Raw genomic sequence first — 23,235 nt, forward strand, 5'->3', positions numbered from 1 at the left:
AAAATACTTCTTTCATTTCAAATACTTGCAATGTCATTCGATTGACACACAATTTAAGAGAAATGATTATATAGGTGCGAAAAGAAACGAATTGTTTGTTTAATCAATAATTAGACGGATTTAGTATTCCCCTGGTGCATACTAAATACATGTTTCTAACTGGTATTAGTAAGTTGTTAATATATTATCTATAGCGAAGTCATAACCCCTCGATTTATCTCTAAAAGTTCTTTTATTTTCAACGAAGATGATTGTTGTCTTATAAAAACACTAGAAATAAAATTGAAAAAACATTTAGACTGATGGGGAGTATGTCCTTAAAATATTTTAACAAGGTCTATCGTTGTACAAAAATTACATTTATTTTCTTTCATAACCTATTTACTAATTATGGAGTAGCACAATAAGGGTAAAAAGGAAGTAAAAGAAAAACAGGAAAGCAATTCATATGATACTATTTCATTTGATTAGTAAAGTTGTTAGTATTTATTAATAGCGACCGTTGCAAATGAGCCCTCGGTTGGTGCACCTTCAATAAAGGCTTTTAATGCTCCTGTTATATGTTTGTAAATATATTTATTTGTTCATCCTACCTTTTTTTTTTTTTTTTTTTTTTGAGGGGAATATTTGTTCATCCTACTTTATCTGTTTTTAGTACTCAATTTTACTCTTCTTATCAATATGGATAGATAATAGGTTAATATAATCTCTTGAATACTCTGTAAAGATATATCTTGCGTATTTAAAGTTCTCATAATTAGGTTTGTAAATACCTTTATATATTGATTAATGAGAATACTCCAATCGAGGAGAATTACACTATTTTACATGGTATTAGATTCCAGTTAGGGTTTCCTCTCTTCTTTCTTTGCAAGCCCTAAACGATCCTTCCTCCTAGCCGTGATCATTCACAGCCGTCCACCTCAGTTCACCGTCCACCCCTTCCTCATCTAAGGCTGGTGACGATACTTCCTCCTCTTCCTCCCTCCAAAAACACCTTCCACCCGGCTCAAACATCAAAAATCTCATGAGTGTCACCTTAAATCAAGAAGAGGCTCAATATGCTTCGTGGGTTGAACTATTTCAAATCCAGACATGTGTGTTTAACATACAAGACCATATTGATACTACCGTTTCTTGTCCGACGGAGATTGATGATGCTACTTGGAAGCGGTTGGATGCTATAGTTTTTTTTTTTGAAACCAAAGGTTGGATGCTATAGTGAAGCAGTGGATCTATGAAACCATCTCCCAAGACCTTGTTCACACCATCATGAAACCGGATGCCACGGCTCGTGAATTATGGACCCGACTTGATGAATTATTTCATGATAATAAGCATACTAGGGCAGTTTATTTGGAGGAGCAGTTCTCAAACACAAAACTCGAACACTTTGCGAACATGTCTGATTATTATAAGCAAATTAAGCTTCTCGCGAACCAACTAGCTAATGTTGATTGTCCGATCTCCGATCGCAAGATGGTTATGCAATTGATTGCGGGTCTCACCAACGGTGAATATGACACCGTGGCTGCAATTGTTTCCCAATCTGAGCCGACCCCGAGCTTCACCAAGGCATGATCAACGATTTTGTTCGAGGAGACTAAGCTAGACTCAAGAAGCAAGAAATCAAGGGCAACACGCCCTTGTGGTCCAAACTCAGTACGCATTGTCTCAACAATCACCACAGCCGCCAGCAGACCAACATCGCGGTGGTGGTGGAAGTGCTGGCCGAGGACGGGGCCGTAGCCGTGGATCCAATACCAAACCCAAGGGACGAGGGAAAGGTCGCAACAATAACAATGATGAACTATTTTATATTTTTGATTTTGAAAATTAATTAATATTATGAAAATAAATTTTCATAATTTATAATTGGAAAAATTGAAAAGAATAATCCCACTTTTGCTCAATCTGCTCAAAACGAGCTGACCTTTGCAAAATCTGGAAACAATCCCACCTTTCACCCCTATTTTCTCAAAATTGGCCTTTTGACCTATAACCTGTTAAACAGGTTAATTTTTACCCTTCAATCTCTTTCCTTTGACCTCACCACCATTACCCTTCAAATCCTTCATAAAAGCCACCTCATCACCACCACTACCCTCCATAATAGCCACTCCCACCTCCCATCCCAGCCTACTTCTGATCGCCACCACCCTAGCCCCACCACTAACCCCTACCACGAAACTTCCCTAAATCGAACTACCCCTTTCATGAGACCACCACGTAAACGAAACCTTACCCAACCCCAAACACGCCGCATCAGACCAAATCCCCACCACCACGGCCTAACCACTGATCCCCATCCCCATGGCCCCTTTAATCTAGTAAACTATACTAAAAGCAAATCCTTCTATGACACTTGTCATTACCTTGAAAAAAAAAATTCCCGCCTTTTTCGCTTTTTTTTTTTTTTTTTTTTTTTTTTTTTTTTTTTTTTGCAAAATCTTTAAGTAAACTATTTATACCTTATGTATTTTCTATATTCCATATATCCTCAAATGAAATAAATCTGAATATCTTAGTTATACTTTATATTTCTTAATATTAATGTCAAAAATATTCAACAATCGTGCATTGCACGAGATTTAAACCTAGTCGAACCTTAATTGAAATCTTACCCTCTCTCACCTGACCACCACTCCATCAAAACCCCACCTTCCGAATCAGACCAATACCCCACCCCACCTAAGTTAATTGGACCGAAAACCCACTCCACATTACTTGCTAAAAGTCCCAATGAAACCCACGTTGAATTATGAGAGAGAACTCGGGGAATGGGGTGGTGGCTGATTTTCGACGAGGAAGAGAGTGGTGGCTGTCATTCGGTGGGGGATCGGAAGGGGGTGGTAAGGGCTTGTTCCCAGAAAAGAATAGGGTTGCTCCGGCAGGGGAGGCTCTTGTTACAGTGGTCGGGGAAGAGGGAAGGGGATCTGATTTTTTTTTTTAAAAAAAAAAATCAAATAAATAGGACCAATTTGAAGGTGACACGTGACAAGTTACTTTCTAAAACCGGTTACAAAATTAAAAATCTATAAAAGGCTTGTATTGAGAAAATAAGGGGCCAAGGTTAGCTTGTTCCCAGAATACGCAAAGGTTGGGTCGTTTTGAGCAGATTGAGCAAAAGTGGGATTATTCTTTTTAATTTTTCCTTTATAATTATGTATTTATCAAAAAATACATGTATTAAAAAAACCATGATATAAATATAATTTTAATACATATGAACATTAAAAATAAATTAAAATCAAAATACTTAATACGGGCCAATTAGATTTCGCATGTCAGCATATTATGGTGCATTTTTCGACGAATGACATTGTAGAATTTTTACCCAAGCACCTTTCAATTGTAAGTTGCTATTACCGGCACGACACGAGCCCGCCAGCGGCATGGCACGACACGGTGATCGAGGAGTGGACCGTGGGCTGTGCCGTGAACACAATTTCGAAAATCTGGCACGAGCACGGCACTAACCCGCAAGTGGCACGGTAGTTTGGCCCGCTAGTACGGCACGACAAGCTAGGCACGGCCCGACACGGACATAAAGTTAATAAATAATAATAAGAGTTATGATAATAAAAATAAGAATAATTAAAAGAACAATAATAATAATAATAAAAAAAAACATAGACGTAAATTAATAAAATTATTCAAATAGTATATCCATTTTAAAAGGTGTTCAAAAAAACATATATTGATTTTTTTTAAAAAAAATATAAATATTATGGGCGGCTCGATGCCCGACGCGTAGGGATGACAATATTAAGTGGATATCCACTAACTCGCTCCACCCGGTATATATGGACGAAAACCCGAATTAAATGGATGAGAAACGGGTGACGGATGAAACGGGTGATGGATCCAATCGTTGGTTTGTACACCCAGGTGTACCATGAGCATGGTACACCCGGATCAAAGCGAAAAGAACATAGCTTACAGTTGTAAAGAACATCACTAAAGTATAAAAGAACACAGCATTGATATATAAAGAACACAGTAAATTCAGAGAAATATTTTCAAAAAAAAGTAAAAGATAATTATTAATTGATTTTTATCACGTAGTAATCTTCTCCAAAAAATAATTCGAGGTTTTGTTTTCAAAAATTCAAAATTTAAAACTTTTATTTTCAAAATTTTAGTTTTCAAATGAACATAAAAGAACAAACTATTCAAGTAAAAAGAACATATCTTGTATTATTAAAAATCAAAAGACATTTTAAATTTATATACCTTAAAGAATATAAATAAATTGAATTGTAATGAACATATAATTCAGACCCAAAAAATATATTAATTAAACTCAATGAACATTCCAATTAAAAAAAAAATAAATATGGATCCAAGAAATGGTAAAAGAACATTCATCATAAGTTAAAGAACATCTTCTTCAACCTTTGAAAATACACAAAATTAAGAGAGAAAAAAAAAGTAAAATTAATAAATAAATTGAAAAGTACCTTTTTCCTAAACACCGAATTCGTGATTACATCTTTCTATTACAAGATTCATTAAACTACTCCATAATAATATTAAATCACTTTGAAATTCATAATTTTCCATTGTTTCTCTCTATGTAAAACCACTTTCCATCTCCATACAAAGAAATGAAAGTTTTTTAACCAATAATATTTTATAAGATCTGTAAATAAAAAATCAAATTATGAAATATAAGTAATAAATCAATACATTAGATCAAAGGAGGAAATGTTTTGAACTTTTTTTTTTCTCATGTACTTTATGTTAATATACAATAATGTTCTTTATATAAACATACAATGTTCTTTCCTCGTTGTTTACAAGTCTTATATTTTGACCGGGTGTACCATGCTCATGGTACACCCGGGTGTATGATAAAATTTTCATGATGGATCGGATCGGATGTGGATGATAATTTTTTTTACCCGCTAACCATCCACCCACCCGTTTAACATATATTAGATTTTTCAATCTAAGAATTTTAATACTAAAATATGAAATGTGCAAGTAAATTACTCATTTGCTTGTTGCAAATTAATTTTAATATATAATTATAGTTTCATTTTTTGTTAATGAAATAAAAAAAGTTATTGTACAAATAACCGAAATTTAGAGTTTACGTGAATTTTTTTCCACTTTAATATTCATCCATTAGTATCCGCTCCACCCGTTTCATTCGCATATAATTATATTATTATAACGCTGCCCACCTCTAGTTGCTATAATATTCTCCTTAGTACGAGTACAATTCTACTACAGTACTACTCATCAAAGCAATACACCTTCCAACTAAAATTTTCAATGCATCTCATCACATATTCACATCCAATAATTCACTCATCACTATTGTAAAAAAAAATAATAATAAAAAAAAAAATCACTCCCAATTTGGAGTAATAAACTAAACAGGCAATACAGAGTGAAAGTGTATTTACTATTCACCGGTGGAAATAATAAATTGCATCTGATAATTATAAATTATTTGTACTTATACTTGTACATTTTTGTTTTATATGACTTTTTTCATGTATCTTGTACAGTTCATTTATGTTTTTGACTGTAGGGTATTAGGGTATATTGTATGATATCTGCGCTATTTGCACGACCATACCCTGTGTCCACTCAATACACTACTAATAAATTACTTTTGCATAAAACGACGGATTATATGACTATTGACTGATGGATAAATATGAAAATTGAAAAACAAAACTCACATCAAATTTCTGCATGTGGCCAGTTGCGTTACAATAAACTCCTACCGAGTTATCTCTAATGAAAAACAAAAATCACATGAACTTTCTGTATCTGGTCGGCTGACAAACAATACACTCCTACCAAGTTACCCCTAACCATTGAGTATTCTCTGACCGGCCGAATAACCTCTAACCAAGCAATTTTGGTCACACGGTGTGACCTGTCACATATGAAAATTTGTACTAAAATATAGTCCTATTAATATTTAAATGCATTTTAAAAAATAATTGTTTGAAAGCATTAATTCACAACAAAATTAAGTGTTACTCTTGCAAATTCGGATTTTCTTAATCAAATTTTTTAACTTCTTTTTTTTCACCGAACTTTAAAATAAACTAATAAAGATATACTTTGTATAAAAGTTTATCACTACGTGTGCTTATTTCTTGGATATATTAGAGCTCATATTAAAAGATGTAATATACTTCACATCTTTTGATATCTTGAATATTATGATATCATATATTACTACACAACTTTTTTATTAAATTAGTATATATTATTACACAATTTTTTTTTTTAATCAAATCTTTTGATGTCTTGTATATTATGATATCATACATTTATTACACAAGCATTAATTTTTTTTTGACGGCACACAAGCATTATTTATTCTTGTATGTTCGATCAATATTTTTATGTATTGAATAGTCTTCTTATAATAAGAGAAACATAAAGCATAAAGTGAATACATACGAGTATGATAGTTAGATAAAATAGCAATTAAATATTTATATTGCTTAAATTAAAATATTGATAATACTTATAAACTGATTAACTAAATATGAGTATTAGTATACTTATTAAATTAATATATTCATAGTAAGTACTACTTCGTATTATTGTTAGGTTAAAAAGTGCTCATCATTAAATGATTGAATTGAATTGAATGGTAGAAAAACTACTCGAGTCCAAAATTCAGACATTTGCTAAACAATTTGTAGAAAATATATCACTCATATATTACCTATTGTTTTCTTGAGACAAAAAAGAAAATGACTAGACACTAAGGACTATGTACTAAATTATCTCTCTGATGAAAATTTTTGAATTTCAATTATTTTTGTTTGCATGTGTTATTTTTATTTATTTATTGTTTATTTTTGAAGAATTTTGCATGCCTTCCTATATAACAATACGTTCTACACTTCCAATCAATGCACCTCCCATTTTCCTTCTTTCCATGATTTTAGACTTATTAATTTGCTCAATAAGCTAAGTTAAACTAAATCTACTCTTTACCTATCATCCAAATATCAAATGGAAAACAAGCCATTTTCTTGCTCAAGATCCAAAAAACCCCGTCATCGCGATATATATTGTGTGGATTGCCCTTTTGTTATGGATGAAAATTCCACCTAAGAAGAATCAAACCATGAGATGAACATGATGATTTTAGGAAGTAGATTTCAAGCTTCAAATATCAATGATAGTGTTTCCGAAAATCTCCTCCCATTTCAATGCATGGGATCATCATCTAGCCTTGAAGGAAATATTAGTGGCGAAGATTACGTCATAGGGTTTGGAAGATCTATACAAACTCTTCCAGAGTGGTTGCGAGCTCAACCATCTAATACATTTTGGCTGTTTTTTCCCCCTATAAATAACTTAGAGTCATTAAGGGGGGTGAATGAGCAAGTTAGAGAGGTGGGAAGACGAGTTGCTACGGAGATGTATAAAAAACATGTCCAACAACAATACTTGGAAAACTTTCTCGAAGTAGCCTTTTTGAAAGAAGGTAGTCATCTTCCGGCAATGTGTCCGCGTTCTTATGAAGGTATTTCTTACATTTCTAGTACAAGAGTTGAGATATAAACGAATCATACTAGTATATTTAGCTTATTATAATGTTGTGCAATTTCTGAATTCAGGCCTTTATTATAATGTTGTACAAGAGCAATAGAACTCACGCTCCAATCAATTACTTAAGAACTCTACACCAATGATAACTATACTTTTTTGTAAATTAATGAAACAAATATATATCTAAATTTTGGGCCTAGAATTTGGGGCACGTGCATTTATTTTTATTCTTATAGAGAATTCTATTTATTCTTTTGATTTAGAGCTAACTGACGTGATTAAGGGAGATATCAAAGGATTCATGGAATTTCTCCGTTCTTTTGAAAGACATGCTCCTTTCAAACAGTCACAGGACAATGAACATAGAGCCGTACTAGATCTGAGCATCGTCTTTTACTCAGCAGCTGAAAATCTCACCTCAATCGAGCAGCTCCAGTAAGTAACTTTTTTGTTAGTATTATTTTGTAACATTTGTTAAATGTTAGAATATGAAATTTATTTTAATAAAGTAGTAATAATTGTCAAATAAATTATTAACTTAGAAAAGTTTAGCATCATCAATACAATAATAATAATAATAATGTGCACCAAAATAATTAATAATAATAATAATAATAATAATAATAATAATAATAATAAATCATAGATAGGTTTGTATTCTATATGCTCAGAACATTCATTAATCAAAAAAAAAAAAAAAAAAAAAAAAGAACATTCATTAATCAGAGCACAATGATATACTTCGTTTTTGTACTCCGTATATAGCCATGTTGCAAATAATTATTTTATATATTCAAAAATTGGTATTAGTTTAGAAATGTATAATAAGGTAATCATAAGTTGAGTTGATTCATCTTAATTAATACAAGATGTTCCCTCAAAAAAAATAAAAAAATAAAAATAATACAAGATGTTTCCTTTTACTATGTATTATTCTTACTTTTACATCCTTATATCTTACTTTTATACAATAATTTCCTTTTAGTATTAATATCAGTTGATGTCTCTCGTTGAAATTTAGCACTCCACTCCACATAGAAAATCATATTACCTCCGTTAACATTTACTTACAACTTTGAAATATTTTATGTCTCTCAAATAATACCCCAAAGTTGCAAGTAAATGTTAACGGAGGTAGTATAAATAATGCGAATGTAGACCTAAAATTTGTGGGGTAAATTTGATGAATAAGGTGATTTAAGTCGTTACAAATACTCATTTGGGTTGATTACGCGGGTATTAAGAAAGTTAAATAAAAAGAAGTAAAAGCATATTGAAAAGATAAATTTACATGGGGTTTGTAAAAAAATAGAGAGAGAAAGTAATAAATTACATGGAAAATCAAATTTTTATATGGGAAGCTAATTTTGCACAAATATTATTGCAAATTGTTTGGTGTTTTAATGCAAATGGGTCATTCTTTTTGGGACTAAAATTAGGCTAAATGGGTCGTTCTTTCAGGGACGGAGGTAGTATAATATATGAATTATTAGTATATTTTTGTTCCTTTCAATTTTATCGTAACTCATAATTCGTAGAATAAATCAATTTTTATTTTGGTAGGTTTCTCTCATATTTTGTGAGTCATACTCCCTTATTTTGGGAGAGGGATCAAAGGCGAGACTTTACCAATGCTTTTTACCGAATCTATAAGGGGTATTTTGAAGGAGAACCTGATTTTTTTAATAATACTACCTCCGTTAACATTTACTTGCAACTTTGGAATATTTTATGTCTCTCAAATAATACTCCAAAGTTGCAAGTAAATGTTAACGGAGATAGTACAAGCCCTTTAGGTTCTCAAGGGGTATGTGGTTTGAGATCCTTGAAGTCCGTAGAATCGCTATTTCAACGGATAAATGCATTCAGGCGGGTTGCACACAAAGCCAATATCATCGGGGAACCTTTAGGGGTCGATGTAGTTTTGTATCACCGAGCATGTTTTGTCCACTTTGAAGATTATGTAAGTGTATCCAAGTTTTTTTCTTTTTAAATTCCACCACACATCTAGTTTTTATCAGAGTTTTTTTTATAAAACTTTATTTTGATTTACAATCTAAATGTACTCCGTATATGATTTGTTCTTTAATTGGTATACTGTAGGATCCGGCTGCAAAATTTAAGAGGGTTCATGATAAACTTCATGACTACTTTCCTGATGCCATACCTAAGGCATGGTATGATCTCTATTGGGTCTTATGTTCGAGCATTATTACGAACCAAAGTGAGATATTGGCTGAGCTAAAAGGTCAGCCGGGAAGTCTTGACTATAACATGGTTGATTTTTGGGTGATAGAAGAAGAAATAGAAAATTTGGGTGAAAAGGTGATTTTTGGGGGAAATTAGTGAGGATTAATGGGAAAAAAAAATAAAAATTTACCCTACTTAACGAGTCACGTGATTAGCACGTGTTGGTCAACGCCGGACTCCGGCGTTGACTTGCCTAAAAATGTGACATGGTCCCCCTCAGCAACCCAAAGTGTGTTTTGTGGTCCTTTCTTGGTTCTTTTGAACAAATTTTCCTTTTAAATTTGTTAATCATGTACCAAAGAAAGTACACAACAATGTCTATATAGGACATGGTTGATTCGATTGAAATTGTCTAAACTCATACGAAGTACTATCTAAACTTATTTTTTTTAAGAAAATTAATGAAGTTGCAAGTAATTAAGTACTCTTGCATATTAGAACATGTTTTATCAAATGTTTTATACTTCTTAGTACTTTGTACCTGATCCAATTTAGTAAGTCCTTAGATATACCGATTCAATTCAAAGTTTGTAGATATGTATATGTAAATTCTATTTTTGACAGAATTCAACCAATTATAAATCTCTTATTAATAAAATCCTTTTCGAACTAGAAAATTACTTGGCAAATCATTAATTGACATACAACTATTAATTTGCATGCTCTGGCTAACTATAGGAACAAAAATGTGTGCATACGTACATGCATGGCAATATGGCATGAGACAAAAGGTACAAGCTAGTTGATTACTTGCCTTTCATGTATATACAGGGTACATCAGTACACCACAATACTTTGTTATTTTCAAGGCCCCAGTTGTCGTTGATCATTCATGCATCTACGTTATATTCTACATCTTTGGTATGAAACCTAGCTAGTAAGCAAGAAATTTGATGTAAGGTAACTTAGTTTCTAGCTAATGCCATTGATATAATCTATTGCAATGTACAACTCCCAACATTAACCAGTAATAATTAATAATAATGTTTTGATGTGTAAGTTAATTATTGCTTTTTTTTTTTTTTTTTTTTTAAAAATTCGGCCAGCTAGGGTAACTATAAATATACAACTAACAGATTGGAGTATTTACCCTGAGAGTACATTATAACTTATAAGGGAGCGTTTGGTTGGGGGGTTTCAAGAAACGAAATAGGAATCAATTGCTATAATTCCCTTTAGTGTTGTTTGTTTATCTAATTTAATCATTCGCTTTTCCCTTTGATTACCCAATTTTCTTCCATCATGATTCCCTAGCCCCCCCCCCCCCCCCCCAACCCAACTCCCCAAGGGAATCATCCATTATCCCAAAATCCTCTACACCCAACAACCATAACCAACTTTGACCACCAAACATACACCACCACCTGACTTGTTCTACCAGCAACCTCCCACTGCCACAACCGTCCTCATTGGCGACCCCACCATAGTCGTCACCACCACCGAGACCCCACTGCAGCCATCACCATCACCGACGACCCCACCTTCAAACGCCCCTAAAACTCCAACGCTCCACGAAACCACTTTGAAACTATCATGATACAACCATAACCATTAATCAAAAGTTCAAAACCACCACAACCACCCCGAAGCCTCACCACCACCAGAAAAAACCACATACAACTTCCCAATTACTACTAATTTTAAAATTTAAAAAATTATAAGTGAAAAAATTACCTTGTTATATCATCAAATATGGCTTTAGATGGTCAAATACACCCATAAAAACTCCAGATCTAGAGTTTTTAAGGGTGAATTTGACCTTTAAAACCTTCAATATACGAGTATATTTCATGGTGGAGGTACTAGAATAAGATGAGAGAGAAAATGTCGGTTATAGGGCCTTAGAGGGGCAGCGATGTGAAGGTGGTGGTGTGATGAACAAGTGACGGTGACAACAGGGAAGGGATCCAAAAGCGGTGTTGGTGTGGATGGTGTTCCATTAATATGAGGGAGAAGACGAGAAGTTTTTTTCAGAATTTGGAGGAAGATATGTAACTTATTACTTATGTAACCCAAACAACCTACTACAAAGGGTATCATTTCCTTTCCCTTTCAATCCCTTTCTTGATTCCATTCCGTTTACCCCATTTGAACCAAATAACCCCTAAATGTTTGATAATAATGCACATATTATAACTTATATAATTTGACACCGTATTTAATTAAAGAAAATAAGCCAATATTACAATAACCAACACCATATTTCCTACTTGTTGTCCAAAAATTTATGTCGGCTATACCATTGCATATAAGAAGTTAATTAATACTCGTATCTCAATTGAGTAGTATATATCATATTGATGTACGTAATTACTTCAATAACAATCTAAGCTGAAAACCCTAATATATACTTCGTATACGACATCAATTCAAATTTCACCTAATATTATATGACCGTAAAATTAAGTAATGATATTTCATTTCGCTTCTACTCGTTTCACATATAATGACACAATCTAAATAATGGTCGTCAATTCGTCATCCATAGGCCATAGCACAACTAACTGAACCTGAGCAGCAGCACATGTAACACTTGAAAATTCCAAGTTAACGACAAAATGAACAATTATTAACTTCACTTTAAGAGTACTTTCATAATTTCATGTGTTCCCTTACAAGATATGGCCAATTTCAAATCCATCTATCAATTTAGTCTTTACTTGCAAAAATAAACAATAGGACAGTAGTACCATTTCGAATTTATTTAGAGGTTGAGGGACACATTTCACTGTTTTTCTTATACTCCCTCCGTTACGAATTACTCGCAACAAAGAGGGAGTTTGCGGACTCCTAGGCAAAATATTAAAAGTATAATTAGTGTAAAATAAGGGCATACACTTAAGTGTTAATCTAACCCTAATAAATAAATAAATAAATCAAAGTTTTAATTTACAACCCAGCAGTTGAAATCACGAACCACCGCCACCACCACCTAGCACCACGAAACCACTCAACACCACCACCTAGCAGAGAGAAACCACCCAACAACACCACCCACCAGCACGAATCACCGACCACCACCACAAAACAACCACAACCCACCACCACCCACCACCACATTACCCACCACCCACGAACCCAGAACCACAAAAATTGAAACCGATGAACCCAGAACCACAAAAATTGAAACTGATGAACCCAAAACCACAATCCACCACCACCCACAACCCCAAACCCACAACCCCCGAACCTAGAATTCGCGAACCCGCAACCCACGAACCCAGAATCCAAAACCCACAACTCAGAACGCGAACCCAGAACCCCACAACCCACGAACCGACAATCCATGAACTGACGATCCAAGAATCCCGCCCCTGAGAAAAAACACAACCCACAATCATCAATTAAGGCTTAAATTGGTCAAATTTAACCATCAAAACCCTAGATCTAGAGTTTTCATGGTTAAATTTGACCATAAAACCTTCAAATTTGAGCTTCACCACCAAGGACGAAACAAAAACAGAAATGGAAGAGAGAAAAAACAGAGGCGGCTAGAAGCAAGGGGACATCGGCCATTGACTGCCGGCGACGGTGGCGGTCTCCATGGAAGGTTGCGGTCGAATTGAGGGGAGATGAACAAAGAGAGAGAGAATTCTCGGATGATGAATATAGAGTGGAGATCAGTGGTAGGTGGTGGTGGTGGATGAAGATGATGATGAATTTGGATGGAATGAGAATTATTTTGGTGGAAATAGTTAAGTTAATTAATGTTAAGGTTTAAGTTAATTAGATAAAATTAATAGTTTAATTAAGATGTTTAAATAAAAAAGTAAGGGTAATTTTGTAAAATCACACTAAAAAACTTACTATAAAAGGAAAAAAAAAGTTTGTTGCGAGTAATGTGTAACGGCCATTATAGTAAATGTTGCGAGTAATTCGTAACGGAGGGAGTATTATTGTTGTTATTGTTATTCAACTTTTATTTATTGCACTCTAATACGGAGTATTATATTATAAATTTCACGTACCTTAGCTCAATAACTTGCATCTATTATTGAAATCATGCTAGATAATAATACTCCGTATTTTATTTTCCTAGTACAAAAATTATTATTGGAAATAATGAACTAGGCTGCATGTTGTAGTAATTACTGTAATTATTTATTTAATTCAATCCATAAGCTGTTTTTTTTTAAAAAAAAAAAAAAAAAAAAAAAACAAACTGAACACCCTAATCCAGGAGAGAGAAAGATTCTACTGAACACCCTAATTCAATCAATAAGAGTATTTGTTGAGATAATATTTCTTAAGATGATTAAATTCAGTTCCATTATCACTTCGAACCACTTTTATATCTCTATTAAATTGACGTTTTGTTAAGGCAATAAAATTGAGAAAATGAAATTCAACTTCAGTTTTATTGCTAATCAAATAAATCCAAACGCCCCTAGAATAATCATCTACTATTGTCAAAAAATACTTAGCACCACACGACGAGGGAACTTTGTAAGACCCCCACAAGTCTATATGAACTAAATCAAACAAATCACTAGCTTTATTTTCACTAATAGGAAAACTATCTCTAGATTGTTTTGCCCGAGGGCATACATCACACACATTATTATTCTTTCTAATTGAGTTACTCACAGGCGGAAGTAACCTCAAAAATTTCTCCGACGGATGACCCATGCGTTGATGCCAAAGATCTACCACACAATCCACTGCTAGCACCTTCACTTGCGGCACGCCTCGGAAAAAATAAAGTCCGTTTTCTCGTTCACCCACGCCAATCACCATCCTCGTCGACTGGTCCTGAATAACACAAATTTTGTTAGTAAATTGTATTGTACATCTTGACTCATCACTTAATTGAGTAACAGAAATTAAGTTACAATTCAAATTTGGTACAAATAAAACATTATCAATAACAAGACCACCCTCTAGTGTAACCGAACCCAATTGATTCGCGTTCACCGTTTGACCATCCGGTAATCCTACCGGACAATTTTGAATTGTTTTAATGTTCCTCATAATTGACAAATCATTCGTTACATGATTAGAGGCTCCGGTATCAACGATCCACGGGACTTTTGTCTTACCTTCTAAGCGAGACTTAGAGATTTATTACTCAACAATTCAATGATTTGTTGAGCTTGGTCAGATGTCACACCCGCAAGACCTTGCATAGAGGAAGATTGATTGCTGCTCGCTGCACTATTCACTCCCCCTTGTACAGCATTCGCCCTATGTGTAGTACTCTGAGAAGCAGAATTTCGGCCCCCACTAGCACCACGACTTCCTTTGCTTCCCCCACGACCACCTCGACCGCGGCCTCTACCTCCTCTGCGATTTTCATCCCACCATTCGGGAAAACCAATCAATTGATAACAACTCTCTTTATCATGACCTTCCCGATTGCAGTGGGTACAAAAGGGTCTTTCACCTTCACCCGAGCTCGACTTAGCTCGTGAGTCTACTTTAAATGCCATAACATTGTCCTCCGGCTTTCCATCCTTAGAGCGAAGTCTCTCGGTATTTATCACTGCTTGGTACGCACTATCCACATGAGGCAAGGGAGTTTGCGCCAACAATTGAGCCCGGATTGCCTCATACGGATCATCTAGGCCAATCAAGAAATAATGTAAGTAATCTTCTTCTCGAATATTACCTACTTGCTTGGCAATATTACACGTACACTGCCCACAAGAACACTTCGGAACTCTAGAATATTGTAGCAGCTCTGTCCATATTTTGGATAATCGACCAAAATATTCCGTCACCGACTCCGTGGATACTTGCTTGCACTCACCCAAAGAATTCTTCAATTGACATACTCTAGTACCACTTACAACGCAGTATCGCTGCTGTAAGTGTACCCATAATTCACGCACGTAGTCATAATCTCCGACGGTGGAACGCAATGATTCATCCAACGTGTTACTAACCCAAGAGACAAGCATGGAGTTGACTGCTATCCAGTGCTTCCTCTGCGGAGAATCGGCAGCAGGCTCCTTCAACGAGCCATCCACAAACCCATACTTCCACTTCGCAATCAAAGCACGACGCATAGCCTTCGCCCACTCGTCATAATTTTCTCCACGTAGCTTAATTGGGGTAATAATAATTCTGGGATGATCACTCGATCCCAGATGATATTCTAGATCAACAGGGGGTGGTGGTGGCGGAACATCACTGTCTTCCTTCGCCATCACCAATTGCAGTTAATTGAAAAAAAAAATGCTTCGAGATTTAGGGGTTGAACACAAGCAAGGGATGAAAGTTTTCTGTGATAGTCAGTCAGCTCTACATATTGCTAATAATCCAGTTTTTCATGAGCGGACCAAGCATATTGAAGTTGATTGTCATTTTATTAGAGATGCGATTCAAGAGGGTCTCATATGTCCATCATATGTGTCTACGAAGTTACAGTTAGCAGATATCTTCACGAAGGCGTTGGGAAAGGCACAATTTGAGTTTATTCTTCGCAAGATGGGCATTCGGGATCTACATGCTCCATCTTGAGGGGGGATGTTGAGATAATATTTGGAAGATAATATTTTAGGAAATATTGTTAGCTATCTTTATGTAAATATTTGATTTGATATTATTCCTAAGGCTAAGATAATTAGGAATATTTTATTGTAACCTATATATGTACTTGTGGTGGCATAATGAAATCTTGAGGAATTGAGTTAATTTGACAGTATTTCTTGTTCTTTCAAAAATATATATATATATATATATATATATATATATAAATAAAAATAAATACTTGGTACGGAGTATGAGTATTAAAAAGAGATTAAAATGCTTGGAAAGCAAGCAGAACACCCTAATCGAGGTGAGAGAAAGATTCTACAAAAGCATTGCGTCACTCTTTGCTCCCTTATTTACAGACATGCCTAAACAATGGGAACCACTCTTAATTTCTCTATTTAATAGTTCTCTCAACAGAATTTTAGTGTAAATTAAACAATAATTATGCAATTAGTGATTATTTGAAATGCATGATTAAAGGCCTGTTCACTTCAGCTTAATTTCAGTTCAGTTCAGCTCCAATCAATTCAGTCCAGTTTAGTTCAGTTCATCTCCTAATTTCCTTCTCTCATAAAATATTCATTTCACTTCACTTCAATTCAATTCATTAGTTCAGTTCATCTCCAATCAGTTCAATTTAGTTCCAATTAGTTCAGTTTAGCTACAATCATTTCAGTTCAGTTAAGTTCAGCTCAGCTCAATTCAGTAAATGTGAACATACCCTAAGTGATTATATTACCACGTACAAGTATATGTTCTTGTTAGCTACTCCCTCCGTTTTTAAATATTTGCTCCATTTTTCCATGCGCAGAGTTTTAGGAGAAATTGGAAAAAGTAATAAAATATAGAGGTAGTGGAGTTGGTGGAAGAATAAAAAATTGTAGAAAGCAAAAGTAGTGGAGAGAATTGGATGAAAGAGAATATATGTTGGGTCCACTAGGTGAGAGACATTAATTAAACATTGTAAAAGCTTTCCAAATAAGGAAATGGAGCAAGTATTTAAAAACGGCCGTAAATGAAAAGTGGAGCAAGTATTTAAAAACGGAGGGAGTAGTAAACAATTGTTGATTATGTATTTTAGCCTTAGACAATACTTCTTTCATTTCAAATACTTGCAGTGTCATTCGATTGACACACAATTTAAGAGAAATGATTATATAGGTGGGAAAATAAACGAATTGTTTGTTTAATCAATAATTAGACGGATTTAGTATTTCCCTGGTGCATACTAAATACATATTTCTAACTGGTATTACTCAGTTGATAATATATTATCTATATCGAAGTCATAATCCCTCGATTTATCACTAAAAGTTCTTTTATTTTCAACGAAGATGATTGTTGTCTTATAAAAAAAATCGAAATAAAATTAAATAAACATTTAGAATGATGGGGAGTATGTCCTTAAAATATTTTAACAAGGTCTATCGTTGCACAAAAATTACATTTGTTTTCTTTCATAACCTATTTACTAGTTATGGAGTAGCACAATAAGGGTAAAAAGGAAGTAAAAGAAAAACAGGAAAGCAATTCATAGGATACTACTACGAATTTCATTTGATTAGTAAAGTTGTTAGTATTTATTAATAGCGTCCGTTGCAAATGAGCCCTCGGTTGGTGCACCTTCAATAAAGGCTTTTAATGCTCGTGTTATATGTATGTGAATATATTTATTTGTTCATCCTACTTTATCTGTTTTTAGTAATTAATAAGTCAATTTTACTCTTTTTATCAATATTGATAGATAATAGCTTGAATACTCTGTAAAGATATATCTTGCGTAATTAGGGTTCTCATAATTAGGTTTGTAAATAACTATATATATTGATTAATGAGAATACTCCAACTGAGCAGAATTACACTATTTTACATGGTATTAGATTCCAGTTAGGGTTTCCTCTCTTCTTTCTTTGTAAGCCCTAAACGATCCTTCCTCCTAGCCGTAATCACTCAGAGCCAACCACCTCAGTTCACCATCCACCCCTTCCTCATCCAAGGCTGGTGACGATACTTCTTCCTCCTCCACCTCCCTCCAAAAACACCTTCCACCCGGCTTAAACATCAAAAATCTCATGAGTGTCACCTTAAATCAAGAAGAGGCTCAATATGCTTCGTGGGTTGAACTATTTCAAATCCAGACATGTGTGTTTAACGTACAAGACCATATTGATACTACCGTTTCTTGTCCGACAGAGATTGATGATGCTACTTGGAAGCGGTTGGATGCTATAGTTTTTTTTTTGAAACCAAAGGTTGGATGCTATAGTGAAGCAGTGGATCTATGAAACCATCTCCCAAGACCTTGTTCACACCATCATGAAACCGGATGCCATGGCTCGTGAATTATGGACCCGATTTGATGAATTATTTCATGATAATAAGCATACTAGGGCTGTTTATTTGGAGGAGCAGTTCTCAAACACAAAACTCGAACACTTTGCGAACATGTCTGATTATTATAAGCAAATTAAGCTTCTTGCGAACTAACTAGCTAATGTTGATTGTTCGATCTCCAATCGCAAGATGGTTATGCAATTGATTGCGGGTCTCACCAACGGTGAATATGACACCGTGGCTTCAATTGTTTCCCAATCTGAGCCGACCCCGAGCTTCACCAAGGCATGATCAACGTTTTTGTTCGAGGAGACTAAGCTAGACTCAAGAAGCAAGAAATCAGGGGCAACACGCCCTTGTGGTCCAAACTCAGTACGCACTGTCTCAACAATCACCACAGCCGCCAGCAGACCAACATCGCGGTGGTGGTTGAGGTGCTGGCCGAGGATGGGGCCGTAGCCGCGGATCCAATACCAAACCCAAGGGACGAGGGAAAGGTCGCAACAATAACAATGATGAACTATTTTATATTTTTGATTTTGAAAATTAATTAATATTATGAAAATAAATTTTCATAATTTATAATTGGAAAAATTGAAAAGAATAATCCCACTTTTGCTCAATCTGCTCAAAACGAGCTGACCTTTGCAAAATCTGGAAACAATCCCACCTTTCACCCCCTATTTTCTCAAAATTGGCCTTTTGACCTATAACCTGTTAAACAGGTTAATTTTTATTTTTTTTCTTAATTTTTACCCTTCAATATTTCTCCTTTGACCTCACTACCATTACCCTTCCAATCCTCCATAACAGCCACCTCATCACCACCACTACCCTCCATAACAGCCACTCCACCTCCCATCCCAGCCTACATCTGATCGCCACCACCCTAGCCCCACCACTAACCCCTACCACGAAACTTCCCTAAATCGAACTACCCCTTTCATGAGACCACCACCTAAACGAAACCCCACCCAACCCTAAACACGCCGCATCAGACCAAATCCCTACCACCACGGCCTAACCACTGACCCCCATTCCCATGGCCCCTTTAATCTAGTATAAACTATACTAAAAGCAAATCCTTCTATGACACTTGTCATTATCTTGGAAAAAAAATTCTTGCCTTTTTCAGTTTTTTTTTTTTTTTTTTTTTTTTTTTTTTTTTTTCCTGTAAAATCCTTAAGTAAACTATTTATACCTTATGTATTTTCTTTCAAGTTTCACAATCATGTTCCATATATTTTCAAATGAAATAAATCTGAATATCTTAGTTATACTTTATATTTCTTAATATTAATGTCAAAAATATTCAATAATCGTGCATTGCACGGGATTTAAACCTAGTCGAACCTTAACTGAAATCTTACCTTCTCTCACCTGACCACCATTCCATCGAAACCCCACCTTTTGAAACCCGCCACATCGGACCAACACCCCACCCCACTCTGAGTCAATTGGACTGAAAACCTACTCCACATTACCTGCTAAAGTCCTAATGAAACTCACGTCGAAGTACGAGAAGAACTCGGGGAATGGGGTGGTTCCCAAAAATAATAGGGTTGTTCCGGCAAGGGAGGCTCTTGTGGGGATTGGGTGGGGGTGGATATCCAAGTGGGGGGTGAGACGGGATGATTTTGGAGTTATACCCGCCGGGGCGGGATGGGGATGAATTCTGGACCCACCGCGTGGATGGGGATAGGGATGGGCAACATCCGCCCCGCCCCGCTCCATTGACATCCCTATTCACATCTTCGGGCTACTTAAAAAATAAACACAACCACCAAAATTACAATTTAAGGCCATAATTCACAATACTTCACCATTAACTTCACAAATTAAGTTAATCCAAACTAATAAACATAACGTGAAATAACTTGCTCTTAAAATGGATGATAACTCCCTAGAAATGAGTTTCAACTTCCAAGTAAGTTTTACCGTACATACTCAAAATAAAATAATGCATACACATTAAATAAAGACACTGGCTTAACATGTAACTCTTAGCAGCAACTCCCAAGGTTTCACATCCTTCAACAGCCAGCTTTCTATGCTACCCGGGGGCAGTGGCCACGGAGCTGATAACCTTCCTTCATCTTTATCCCCGAGTCCCTGACAGGTAGAAAAAATCAAGTTCAGGGACAAACAAAATATGCAATACTAGCTGAGAATGAAATGCACGATTGCATGCAGATATTTTCTGTATAAGAGTGCAAAAGTCCATTTCAAGGCATATCATGCTTCAAACAAAGTGTTTTTTTTTTTTTAATTATATCTAGTACTCTAAATGCCCAATTAAAGAGAACCCAAAAGGATATTAATACTCTGATATAGCTTTTGCTCATCCCCGAACAAACTTACCTTGCCAAACAATTCCACAAAACATGCAGAGTCGACACTTCAAGCATGATGTAAAGATTTCTATCCCTACAACCTGATTTCTCACATGTTCACTACAAGATATTATATCAAAGAGGGCAATTTAAATCGCCCTCTTAGGTTCAAATTTCGCCCTATTAGGCAAAGAGGGCGATTTTGAAATCGCCCCCAGATCGCCCTATTAGCTTCGTCCTATTAGCTTCAAAGGGCATACAAATGTTTTGCCCTCTTTGTTAAATATCAAAGAAGGCAAAAAATTTCGCCCTCTTTGATCAACATCAAATAGGGCAAAAATTTCGCCCTCTTTGATCAATATCAAATAGGGCAAAATTTTCGCCCTCTTTGATCAATATCAAATAGGGCAAAATTGTCGCCCTCTTAGATTGAATCAACCAAGATGAAAAGTTTTTTTTGCCCTCTGTAAACAACTCAATTAAGTCAATTAATACTCTTTTCCAATCGCTCCAACACATCAATTTTTAGAGTTTTGGAGCACAATTGCTTAAAAAACAAGCTTAGCTCAACCAAAGGTTCTAACACTTGCTTAGGCAAAATGCCTTGAAATGCCGGTGTAAGCAAATCTTGCATAAAAACATGACAATCATGGCTCTTCATGTTCGAGATTTTTCCATCTTCTACACTTGCACATCGAGCTATGTTTGAAGAGTAACCATCTGGCACTTTAACCTTAGACAACCACTCTGATACTCTACGCCTCTCAAGCAATGTCAATTGATAAGGAGCTCTAGGAATGGCATATTTATCACCTATCTTGATAGGTCTCAATTTCTCATGCATGTTCAACTTCAACAAATCCTTACGTACGTTCAAAGTGTCCTTTGTCTTATTAGGAATATCAAGTACAGTTGCTAAGATACTATCACAAATATTTTTTTCAATATGCATCACATCTAAGTTATGCCGTACCAAAAGCTTACTCCAATAAGGGAGTCTAAAGAAGGTACTAAACTTCTTCCATTGGCCAAACAAGTATCTTTTGGTTCTCTTTCTCTTCTTCCCAAATATCACATTCGAAACACCATCAAATGCTTCTACTATCTCATCCCCCGACAAAGGGATAGGAGGTGGTCGTCTTTCTGTTTCTCCATTGAATGATTTTCTATCCATTCTCCATCTATGATCGGGATCCAAGAATCTACGATTAGCATCAAAGAATTGTTTCCTTCCAAGCTTCAATCTCTTGTGTGAGGTATCTATGTGACATGATGGACAAGCAAGTTTACCACAAGTACTCCAACCACACAAATTTCCATAAGCAGGAAAATCACTCATTGTCCACAATAGAGCTGCCTTCATTGTAAAATTTTGGCGACTATGTGAATCATAAGTTTTCACCCCAACTTCCCATAATTCTTGAAGTTCATCAATCAAGGGTTCTAAGAACACATCAATATCCATTCCAGGAGACTTGGGACCGGGAATTAGGAGTGACAACATGATGTATGGACTTGTCATGCACATCCATGGTGGAGCCCACTAAGGAGCCCACTAAATGATTTCTCACTCCAACCCCCACTAACCTTAAGGTGTAAGAGAGTTACAATGAATTCAAGCCTTGAAAATGTTTTACAACCCGAAAATAGCTCTTCTTCTGCATCTTTCATCAATTTATAAAACTTATCGGGAATCTCAGAACAATCTCCACCCCCTTCATCCCCATCATGCTCCTCCCGCACTACATTTGTCGCATCATGTACCAAAGAAGCCATCTCTTCTGATACAAGAGGATCTTCATCATATAACTCATCACCTTCCTCCTCGGACATCTCCATCTCACCGATGTCAAGGGATTGTTCCTCTCCATGGAATACCCATGGATTGTAATCAGGGTCTATTCCCACTCAAAGAAGATGAACACGCATTGTCGCTCGGTCATGGTCAAAGTAATTTCGACAATTCAAACAAGGACACCTCTTCTTATCCCCAGAATTAGGATTAGTGTCCTTGAAAGCAAAATCAAGAAAGTATTTAACACCATTTCGGTAACTTGGTTGAAGCCTACCTTTCAACCCTTGAACATGCATCCAACTTCTATCATTATCCATTCTATATTACATAAAACAATATATAAGTATACCACACTGTTATAAAAAATTGCATAGGCTTATGAGTGTCAAAATAGGATTTATATCACTATTATGCTAAATGTTAATTGAGTGGTTGAATGATGAAGATGCTAACATAATGATAAGCATAAGCAAATCACATGAGCTAGAAAAATCACTTCGAGTA

Source organism: Chenopodium album, chromosome 11 (genome assembly GCF_948465745.1).
Source record: "Chenopodium album chromosome 11, dcCheAlbu1.1, whole genome shotgun sequence".
In the NCBI taxonomy this organism is placed as follows: Eukaryota; Viridiplantae; Streptophyta; class Magnoliopsida; order Caryophyllales; family Amaranthaceae; genus Chenopodium; species Chenopodium album.